The 12,072-nt window shown below is 38.2% G+C and overlaps 1 protein-coding gene across 1 annotated transcript in view; it reads left to right on the top strand.

The window, feature by feature from the left end:
• The window catches only part of LOC134658322 (plasma membrane calcium-transporting ATPase 2), a 223,236-nt gene that overhangs the window by 45,277 nt on the left and 165,887 nt on the right, over window positions 1-12,072 (top strand). Inside the window, exon 2 of the mRNA XM_063513952.1 lies at window positions 5,416-5,483. The gene's annotated coding sequence lies outside the window, so the exon portion shown is untranslated. The remainder of the gene's footprint in view (window positions 1-5,415; window positions 5,484-12,072) is intronic.

Genomic DNA, 12,072 nt, shown 5'->3' with positions numbered 1-12,072 from the left:
AATTGTCAGTCTCGGGTGTCAATTGTCATGTCACGTTGGTGCAATAGGAGCCAGTTCACTAGCAAGTGGCTATATCGATCAGAATCAAACAAAGCCAAGCATTAACCAGCCTTATAAATATGGTGTATGTGAAAAGCCCAGTGAATGCCCTCGGGAACGAAACGGAGCTATATCAAATCTGTCATTCCACAACCGTTTAGCTCACTCCCCAACGCATTTATATTTAACCCGCGGCTTTCATTCGTATTCCGTTCTGTTCCCGTCGAGTTTCACGGGTAAGCCAGAAAAACCTGTGTAGGTACATGTATATCTAAAGAACAATGTACAGTCACGAACTTTAATCCGGACCGGCCCAGTTCATGTGAATCATATAGAGGACAACTAAGTCCGAACTGACTAATCAGGGTGAATAAAAGTGTCTACTATGTCACACTTTAACAGTTTATGGTGGACCATAGAAACGAGAAGAGGAAAGATCCTTGGACACATGTTACGACACGACGAATTTATCAAAAACATCATAGAAGGGCTCTCCCTTCTTCTCTTTGCTTCATCTCTATGAAGCAAAGAGGAAGAAGGGGAGACAACTATACATGGACTAAGTAAAGGATAAACTCAACGTCGTGTCGTATAGGGCTGCCAAGGAAAAGGCAGAAAACCGACATACAATATACATGGATGTATATCGTCTTAAATGTGTCTCTAAAATATATGATGATGATGGAGTACTTCCACAATATTGCTTGCTATGTCTGTTAAGACTTGACGTAGATAGACTATATTGTTTGTTGTGAGTTTGGTGATCAAGTAACGATGGCCCGTCTGAAATACCACCTCAACTAATCATAAATTAGAATACACGGCCACCAAGCGATCGGAATAGCCCGGGAGTGAATATTTTTAAATCAGACGCGCGGCAACAATGAAGTCATCACAATACCCGGTTCCGTTACGGCATTATCATTATGTGAATCATTTCCGATACTCGCTTTATGCCGTCGTACGCAAAACTATCAAATACGTTTGTGAATCATTTTGAATGCCAACGGCGCTTATAGTGGTCATCAACTGTGGTGCCCACACCGACATTCTATCGGACTTGAACCGACACGTAGTTTAATGTTTTCGATGTCCGTGTCTGTCTGTAGTGAAAGACTGCAACACCATTTTGACCAATAACGCTACCGACAGTACAAGTATAGCCTGGGCAAGATACAATCGTTTGTAGAAAACGCCAAATGAAACTTAAATAATGTATGGAAATTATCACGTAATTTTTTTTTGCATCCGTCATTCTGATTCATTTCCAGTGATCGGCTAAATAGTCCACGTCCATTAATTACATCACACAAAATTTAGATTCATTACAGCATTTTGCGTACTATAATAGCCTACAAAGTTATGTCGGATGACTACATTTATGAGCTTGACACATGTGTCATACTCGTAAATGCAAATAGAGCTTACTCCACAATAGTAATAAAAACATAATTAATAGCTTGATGTCGTCATCACTATCATCAGACCACCAGTACCTATACAGCAGCCATTTCCGCAAAATGATTCACGTCACGAAATTTTTTTTGGGGTTTCGTCCAGTCAGCATCAATATTCGTATGTAGTACCTAATGAATTTAAAAATAATTAAATAATTTAAATGCCTCATGGGCACCCTTCTGCAGGGCACAGACTTGGGGGACCTTTCCTAGGTGGGTATTTTTTCTATTGTTGTTTAATTTTTAAGTAGGTTTATTTTAATGTTAGTTTAGTTTTGTAGGTAGTTTTAATAGGCATTTATGCGATTATTGGTCAGCGAAAAAATCATTTCATGTACAATACTTATGACATCAAGAGTATTTGCTATACTTGCCTACCTGCCTGCTGCCTGTTGGTATCTGTATTTGTTTTACGTATAGATTTATCTATTTTTGTACAGCTATTAGACAACATATATTTTTGACACGCAGTCTCATTCAATACTAATACTGACTGTACATCAGTTACACCGTTATTTAACTTATTGAGGCCTCACACATGGCCTTTCTTATTTAACCAGCAAAATATACAATTTAACTCCTTTATTTACTGTCGCAATGGTGTAAAAGATAATACTATCTTTATTTCAGTAAATACATAGGTACATCTACGTGAAGGCCGTCAGGATTCTGTTTTAGATATCTTTATCTATTTTACTAAGTAACATCAAGATAAAGTTGTTTAATTTCTTTAGCTTCCTATTCTTGAATTATTTAGTATCTGTCTGGTATGTCTGGCAGCCGCCTGTCATACAATACGGCCTCCGTATTTGTGTAACGGACAGTTTAGAAATAGACTAACGTTATCCAGCTTTAGAAGATCTAGTGCTTATATGTTGTCGGTTTAGTGAAAATTTAACCTTTAAACCTTAACCAAAACGTTAACCTTTCGCTTGTGTTTGATACGGAACCGCAAATTTCAGCCAACTTTTTTTTGGAGTACGTTTTTTTTAACTTTATTAAAACACGATCGAGGTTTGAACCCACGATTTAAGACGACCAGAAACATACGACAAGTTGAAGATTAATTCGTTTATGCATTTTTGGTTCATCTAACGGTTAAATACTAAGCTCTTATCTATGAGCTTAACTTTCGAAATTAGGCTGTGGAATTGATCGATTTAGTGTAGTGCCCAAAGTAAGTAATATTTTTAGTATTTCTAATATAATCTCCCATCTTATAAGCCGGCAACGCCTCTAGTGGCAACCATGGACTTTGCTTTGCTTGCCATCATCACTGCTCCTTTGCTTCCTATATTATAAAAAAGAAAGAATTGTATTAATGCCATACGACTAAATAAATTAATATATGATAAAAAATAATACGTAACTCTAAATGTGAATTAAATATACAGACATAATATGAATTAAATTAAAAAAACAATAACTTCCACTTGTTTACTAGCTACTTTATTATAATTCCGAGAACATGGTATTTTGTAAGATGAGTAATATTTACCGTATAAAATAAACTTACCAACGCGACACACGTTTTCATGCTTCATTGCAAATATTATGCATTCTTCGCCCGACTATTTTCTGAGTCATTTTCTCAGTAACCTTTTATATTAACTTTAATTTGCCTTAGTCATCAATGCTAACTTTATTTTCAAACAAAATATATACAGTGTATTACTAAAATAAATTAAAAACTAGCTTAAATCTAAAATAGGCCCTTGAAGCATTGTACCAAGGATGCTGGCGACATTTCATTTTTAAACTGTCAAATCAATTTAACATAAATAAGGGTCAGGTTAAGAGTACTAGAGTAGGAGGCCTTCACCCAAAGAGGGGTCTCTACAAAATAACAATACTTTCTTAAACTTTTTTAAAACATTTTTTTTTAATGTAATATTGTAGAAAATTAATAAAGGCTTTTTATTTATTATTTATAAGAGTACTCTATAAACCAACAAGCATACTGTATAAGAAGTATTAGGCAGGCTGTCGCAAAAAAAAATGGAAAACTTATTCATATTATTTTTTTTATTGATATTATTTTATTAATTAAGAACCTTTGCACTGTCCCAGATTGCTGATTTGAAAACGGAAAATAATGATCCAAAAAAGCGCGAGCGATTTATCAAAAACTCTGCTGGCTGGACCTTTTTGTTGACGCAGTGGTAACATGCGATACGCATTCCCCCGGCCTGGGGAACTAATGGAGGTGTGGGACTCCGTTCTGAGCCATCCTCTCCTATTGAGAGGGGGAGAGGAGGTATACCCACTAAAAGCCACTCCGACACACCCTTCTTACCGTTTAAGTAGTGCAACTTAACCAAGAGAGTATACGGACTGCTAAAATGTTAGTAGATCTGTCCCCTAAAAATAAAACTAAGACACATTTGAATACCCCTTAGACATTGCACGTGAATTTACTGAAGCATACCCATTGACATAAAATCAAGTCAAACTGGTTGTAACCCTTGCGAGAGGTCGTTGCACTCGATGTTGTTTCACAAACGATTGAATGACACGAGAGATTACCTTTGAAATGCCGCACGTAAACTCTGAACGCGATTCTACTTGAAAATGTTATTACATTTCCTTGAGAACATGATATTTTTAATCATTCCAACCTTACCAAGTGAAGTATTAACCCCTCGTTTCCCAGGACCACTCAACGCCTTATAATTCCGACTCATATATAAAAAAAAAAAAAAAAAAAAACTCACTAAGTCAGGCCATCCGTCCATGGTATATCTAATAATTTTGGCTAATGTTACATCTTTTCTGGTTGCCTCTTGTATAGATTTCCAGTCCAAATTCTCAATTTCACAATTTTGAATATATGAGCCACTGGGATCTAATCGAAAAGGTGAATACAATCATGGAATCATTTAAAATTCTTCACTCGCCTTCCCAAGTCCCGATCCAAAAACGGCCCAGCCAAGTCAACTCCATTGTCTTGGCGGATCCCGTTAAACGACTGTAGGAAGTGCATCCGGCATCCATAATTCGTATAGTACTATGTGAAGGACATGGCCTGGAATGTGTTCGGCGTTTTAGAAGCGTTTGCTGAGCTGTGTTAGGTTTATTGTCTAGGTGCCGAAGTGGGTTTAGTGGGTAGGGCCAAATTCTCCCTCCCCCCCCCCCCCTCTCGCCAAGAGAGGGATAAGGGATAAGGAGCGGCGAGTCCCACACACCGTGCGTAAACGCATTCCCACTCCGTCAAAAAAAAAGTATATATTGTCAAGAGCAAGTATATGTATATTCAGTCAGTTCGGTACAGAGGTTGACTGAGGGTAGCATGGTCAATACGAAAGTTTCCGAGAAAATACGATGGAAAACAATTATGCACTACATCTGTAGCAAAAGGGAGTGAAGTTGATGAATTAACCAGCTGACAGGTTGAGTAGTCTAGGTAGAGGATTTTAAATGGGTGTATGTAATAGTTTAAATAGTTACTATTGGATCTACATATCGCAACCACGTGAAAATGATTTATGAATTTTCCAAACTTATCAAGTTATATCAATTGGCATTTATTTAGGTATTATACTGATTGGTAGAAAACGTAGGTATCTCTAGTTCGCGAAAAATACCGTCAACACATTTAAATACTAAACATTATGCTTACGATTACGAGTACAAAGTTTTATGGATATCCCTAGCTATAGAGGACTAAGATAATTCTGCATTGCATTTCGGATGACAAAGTGAGCATGTCGTCTTTAATGTCAAATTAATATGAAAATTAGACGTTTATAATGACTTTCCCTCACTTTGGTCTACTCAAATTGGTGGAAAGTTAGCTACATAATTTTCTCGGAGCTACACCGCATCGCTATGCGACCAGGTTAAGCCAGTTCACTAACCGCCAACTAAAAATAAACTATTGTCGAAGCTTATAAATAAATACGTGTTTCCTCTGTTCCAGGTCGCCACCTGCAGCATAATAGGGAGCCATACCCCGCGGCGGAAAGACGGGTGCGACCCGCACTCGTGGTAAGTAATCGATCGTAAATCGTACGCAGATCGGTTCCAGGAATATTCCGGGCCGGTCTACAGGAAAGGAACATTGTGAGTCAAAAATATATTCCCGGCAAGCACCATAGAATTCCGGTACGACACATATTTACCCCCTAAAGAGGCCAAACATCCACAGCTTGATGAATAAAATAATGAATAGGCATAAAAAACTATCACAGCCTACAAGCCCACTTTATCCAATCCGTCCGTGCTTAGATCGCTTCCAAGAATACTTCGTGTTCTACAGGAAAAGGGACTGCGGATGACGCCTATTAATATCGATGCAAATGCGACGCTTCCTGACATAAGCGGTTCCTTTTTCATGGCACGACACATACCTACCACTAAGGTGAAACGGCTAGACACTAACTAGTTATTGTAGTTTTGATTTATGTATGTTATTGTAGATACTATAGTATGAGAATTTGACCGCTCTGTCTTCTGAACTTTAGTACAAAATTTTTGATGCTTGGGTAGTAAGTTGACCAATCGAACTGTTATTTTAGTATCTGGGACGCAGAACTTATAAAACCTTTATCACACTAACAAGACAAACAATAAATATGTATGAAAAATTGCCGACCGTCCACATCAAATCCGACAGTCACGATGGCACCAAGTTTTCTCGCAGCCACAGACAAGGAGTCCAAACGCAGGAATATTTCGAAGGAATACAAACTTAATAACGATTACATAAGAATCAAATTAGAACCACGCGGAATTGTCAGAAAAAACAACTTTGACGCTCTTTTAAATTCGAATTCTGACCCCGTACCATGATTATTCTCTTCGCTTTGAAGGCAATCATCTCTGAACCAATCTATTGTGTCTACAGAAATTGGAAAAGTTCTCGGAAATTTCAGGATAAATTCACAGGAAATAAAGTAAACTTACATTTTTGAAATGGAAAATTTCGAGCCCCATACAAAAATAAGTGTAATGTCTAAAAAAACAATTTTGGAAATTTTCCGAAACACATCAGTGGTTGTGTCACCTCCGTCCGATTACTCATACTCCTTTTTTCCCCGCCTCTTTGGCAGTTCAAATATTGCCGCCATTAGTAACGTTTATTAACGATTAATAATTAACATTTACTTGAATACTCTCTTTCATTTTTTGTCTAAGGCCGCGAACTTTTCAGTCGCTCCTCGTAACCTACCTACTTGTTGAACCAATGTTTCTACTGGTTATACAGAGATGGCCGCTCGGTAAGCGATTGTAACAAAAAAAATCATTTGCATCCACTTTCGTCCCGTTCGCTTTATAGCTGGTTCCCTTTTAACCGTCACACTTTAATTGAAGCGAAGAAAAAAGCCGACGAAAGGGTGATTTGTTTGTCAAAACCTCGTTAAGAACAATGGCGCAATCTGGGGAGACTCGTGCGAGTTGATGGCTTAAGCCCCATTTAGACTGTTCAAGAACTTGCAAGCAATATTTGATACATTGCTGGCTGTAGAGTACAATGAATTCAGTCGATCGACCAAATACCGCAATGTAACGAAAATCGCATGCAAGTTCTTGAATCTTCTAAATGGGGCTTTAGTTTAGCCAGTATATGAATGATCCCTGATGAAGCATATTTGTTACGGATCCTTAGATTACATTAAACTGGTTCCATTTAAATCTACTCGAACGCTTGCACAATTTGGGAATGAATCGCCTAAACACAATGAGGGAAAATTTCTACCATTTCTTTGATTACTTTGCGTATACTTCTATTATTGCGTATGCTTCTTTTTGTATGTTCGATTCGCAATCACTTGCACGTCTTCTGGGGCGGTTATTTAGTATTATTTTATTTCCTACCATCTGTTGTTTTTTATCCATAAGCTGTAGTGGGTCGGTTTTTATCCATAGGTGCGGGTTTCAGAACGAACGTTAACGCTACGTAAACGCAACGGATGCTAACGAAATATGACTTTCATAGTAACTTTAGGATCACCAAAATCCTAATATTCATCTCGTATCCACATACTGTTCCGATTCGCGAGAGTAATTTAGGTTAGTGGCGATTTTTCCTCTCAGTCCAATTCAAGGTTGCTATAATATCATAACGTCACAACACAATCCAATGTACAGTCAGCAGCAGAAGTTGCTAAGCCGGTGTAGTGTTTAAAATTACCTTGACACGCTCTTATTCTCTTAACAATAAAGTCGCGTCACGATCATTTTGAACACCTCACTCGCTTAGCTTAGCAACTTCTGCTGTACTCGTGTTACAAGCATATTTTCTGAACGTTACGTCTGGAAAAGCTAATCCCACTTGCACCAAATTGCTTGTTTCCAGCTTAAACCTAAACACATATATGCGACATGTGCGTATTACATGTTGAACCTTACGCCCCGGACTTAGGTCACAAAATGTATTAGTAATAGTCTGTACACCCTCAAACCGCTGAACCATCAATTAAACGTGTTGCTCTGTTCCCATTGCTAAGAGCGCGGACAAATAGAGGTAGGCGACCAATGTACCGTGACCCCCAGATCCATAATAAGTAAAAGTAACAAACGCACGCTTATACTGGTCCTGTGCTATTGACTCGCTGTTCCGAATAGGATTGGAATGACTCTGGAAACTAGTTATTGGAATGACACTTGTGCTCGAGTGTACTGTTATGTACGCGACTGTACTTTGAATTTGCTTTAGGAATGTTATTGTGTTTTTTACACGTGCATTTTTGAGGTACACTTCGTTAAGTTGGTTATTTAGTTATGCGATTGCAGTGAGATTATAAATCTATAACTATTGTGCTGAACGATAACAGAGATAAAGCTGGTACCTAATACAAAACTATTGTATGTAAATACATGTATTTTCGTTTACTTTACTATTTATCAAATCAAAAAACTCATGAAAATTTTGGGTAAACAAAACTAATACCTCTTTAACAAATTGCTGTTCAATCCTGCTGCTCAATGCTGTTAGATAAATACACATTCTCTTGAAGAGAAAGGAAAGTCATAGAGCTGCATTAACCACCATCTACAGAATGTTCTGCCCAGTTGCAGAACAAGGCGATGAAGATGAAAGTATGAGTATGAAAGTCCATACTCATCGCATTGTATGTGGGACTGAGCTGATGAACGCCGGTCAAATGGAATTGATGGAGTTGGACGGCTGTTCTGAATCAAATTGATTTAAGAATAACAAGAAGTTTAAGTTGTCATTGCTCATTGTGGTGACAAAAAATGTTGGAAGCATATTAAGAAAGCGCTAACGCAAAATTGTAGGTTTTATATTGAATTGTTACACTTTTTTACAAAACAAAGGCAAATGAAAATTTCACACGGGATCTAGATTATCTGCAAGGGCAGACTCCAACCGAAACCTCAAACGGTTAAAGTTCGCTCGATGGAAGAAAGTCACGAAAAGACTCATTCAAAGAGTCATTTCATAACGCCACTGTGAAAAGAGAGGAAAGTCATAGAGCTACATTAACCACCACCCACACAGTGTTCGGCCCAGTTGCAGAACAATTCGATGAATAAGTATGAAAGTCAGTATGTGGGACTGAGCTGAGCTGATTGAACGCCGGTCAAATGGAATTGATGGAAGTTGGACTGTTCTGAGTTAAATTGATTTCACGTAAGTTCAATTTGTCACCGAGGAAATATCTAAAGCTGTGTGAAATATTGTCTCTTTGTTACAAAAATGTCTCTATAACTTATGGATAAACAAAATAATCAAAGGCTTGTTAGATTTGCAGACGTTTATGAAATAACGGCAATAGATGTTAAAGATACTTTAAACACCTCAATTACTGAAGTAAATACTCATTAAATCGTTAGTACGCCACTAATATATTTACATACATTTTACTTTAATTTTCGTCCAGTCGAAATGAAAATTAGTTTATTTAACTAGGGTGAAAGCACTTTTGACCCTCGGTTAACAATAACAATCTATTGTCTTTCAAAGTTGAGAATCCTTTCACGACTTTCAAATATCACTTCACACCATAAATAGCAAGTCAGAAATAATACCAACACAAAAATAGACCCTTAAAATTTCTCTCACAAATCATCGGCAACCTATTAACAAACTTTCCGCTTTCCGCTCCAGTAAATCTTGTTATTTCTACAACAAAAACTTTTAAGGAAGCCCTCACAATAGCATACCTACTGTCACGCCACGGCGCTCTAGTAAGTTCGATGAACTCTCGTTTTTCTGTCTGTCGCCCATTCGGGTGCTAACGATTTGATGGATCACAAATATCTTCTCGCCTCCGTTGAGGCGTCTCAGAACATTGCAATACACAAGAGAACGTTTCAAGTTAAATCTTGACACGTTCTTAAAGTATCGTGGCAGTTCGTTGGATGTTCGCTCGTTAGGAAATTCGCAGTTAGTTTTGATTTGAATGGCTTCGCATTCACTTCCATTTATAGATCGGCGTTATTCATAAACGTCATCTAAGTTAATCTGCTGATGATCATCGTTTGTCCCTCTCTGGCATAGACGACAACTAGGGACAAACGACGATCATCAATTGATTAAGTTAGCAGCCGTTTTTGAATAACGCCATTATTCAGTGACTTAAACACGACTTGCAACTAATTTTTTTGTCAGATGAGACTGCTATGTAAAGAAAACCATCAGACTCGGTAACGGCCCATAACGTCCGTACGCAAATAAACGAGCACAAACCAATAACCCAGCACTTCGCGACCCTAACTCAACATTGCCCTGCCAATTATGTACAGTAAAAAATGAAACACTAACTTGAACACCCCAGAGAGAAGAATCGAATGGAAACCGGCCGCTCGAAAATCGAGTCCGATAGATTTTACAGGGCTTCCATTTGTTTTGTTCAGGTGAAATCGCGTTTCTCTCCCGACGTTAACGTGCCAAAACGACCAATTTAAAAATGCAATTTACACCTACGCCGCGGGTCCGAAAAGCCCACTTAGCCCGATTTATACACGATTGGAGATAATTAAAAGTCGGCCATTTTTGTTTCGAGCCCCGGTTTAATTAAACGATCTCGGGCACCGGCCCCGTCGTGGGTAAACTTTTTCGTATTATATACACTTACTGAGCCAATGTCAGTGGTACAACTTTTAATGAAGTTCCCGTCTTGTGAAAGGGGGTAAAAGTGACGATACGAAAATGAATTTAACAATTTCTGGTGCTTAGCGTTCGCCCAGCTTCTAACTTTTTGTTTGAAACATAAAAGCTAACACTTTAGAAAAAACTAAAACGATTCCAGAGGAAAACTTTGTAAATAAAGAGAACAATACCAACACAGAAGCAGAGCTCATATCCAACAGTAAATACAACATACAAGAACTGATTAGCCGGGCCGCAGCGACCGCGCTACGTGCCCTGGCTCCGAACGTGGGCACGGCTAAATGAATTACAATTCAGAGCTATCGGAAAAGGTAATGCCAGTTTTACGTTGGGTACAATTTGAACACAATGTTGGACGGATGCGGCCCTAGGTCAAACAATGCACGTGTTAAACCGAATAATGCTGAAATTCTGCAATTTGTGAAACAATATTAACTTGTTAAGTTCCTACAATGAATGTGTTTCTATTAAACTGCTGTAGGTTGCTTCGATCATTTTTGGCAGGCAGGCAGGCATTGAAACCGTTTCAATATAAAACCTTGGATATTAACGATTTACACAAAGTTTGAACAATGGGGCTACAATGATAGAATATCATGTTTACCTCAACAACAATCGATCATGCTATTTGTGCTCTTATCCAAAGGTTTTCCTACGGTCGTTCTTGTATGATAAAATTATTCATATATCTTAAAATGTAGGATATATGGACATCTAAATAGATATCTTAGACATCATTCAAGTGTTGGTAAGTGGTATTGATGTTCTTGTACATAATGATCACTTGTTTTAGCTGTAACGAAAATGGTTTCAGAACGAACATTAATGGCACCCAGTACGAAGCCTAATAAAGCCATCAAACATAATTATGTTCAGAGGTGACTTCTGAAGGAATTATAATCAGGTCAAGGTTATTAATCACAATAACTCTGTTAGCCGATGCCGAATCTGGAATGACGTAAATTGACGCCAATGCGAAAGGGGAAGTAATGGATTAGTATTAGAAAGTTCAATCTGTTCCAACAGTACTTCCGATGTAATTAGGGCGAGGGTTTTCTCGAGGCCGCAAGTAGTTTCGATGAAGGTTTTACAAGACTTGTATACTCCTATAATAGGGTTGCACAGACAGATGTATTATTATACTGCAGCATTCCACTTACTCGTAATACAGCCCCATTAGCTGTCAACTTCCACCTACTGCTACTATACCCTCTCTGCTAAATATTCGCGTACTTTAGGGTTTAGTAGGCATTTTCTTCCGCGACTACTCCGAAAGGTATGCAATATGCATCTACTCTTTAAAACATATCCTGGAGCCGGCCATTGGCTGGTATACATCGCACTAACGACGCATAAAGGAGGAATTTATGACCGATATTTGAAATAGATAATTTGCATAACACCTAAACCACCCACGAAACAGAAATAACCGTTGCCACGAGGCCTTTTAGCGACATTGTCCCTAGGGCTTGCAATTCGAATATTCGAATTTGTCGA

The sequence above is a fragment of the Cydia amplana genome, chromosome 22, assembly GCF_948474715.1.
Source record: "Cydia amplana chromosome 22, ilCydAmpl1.1, whole genome shotgun sequence".
NCBI lineage: Eukaryota > Metazoa > Arthropoda > Insecta > Lepidoptera > Tortricidae > Cydia > Cydia amplana.
This window is presented reverse-complemented; position numbering and strand designations above follow the sequence as displayed.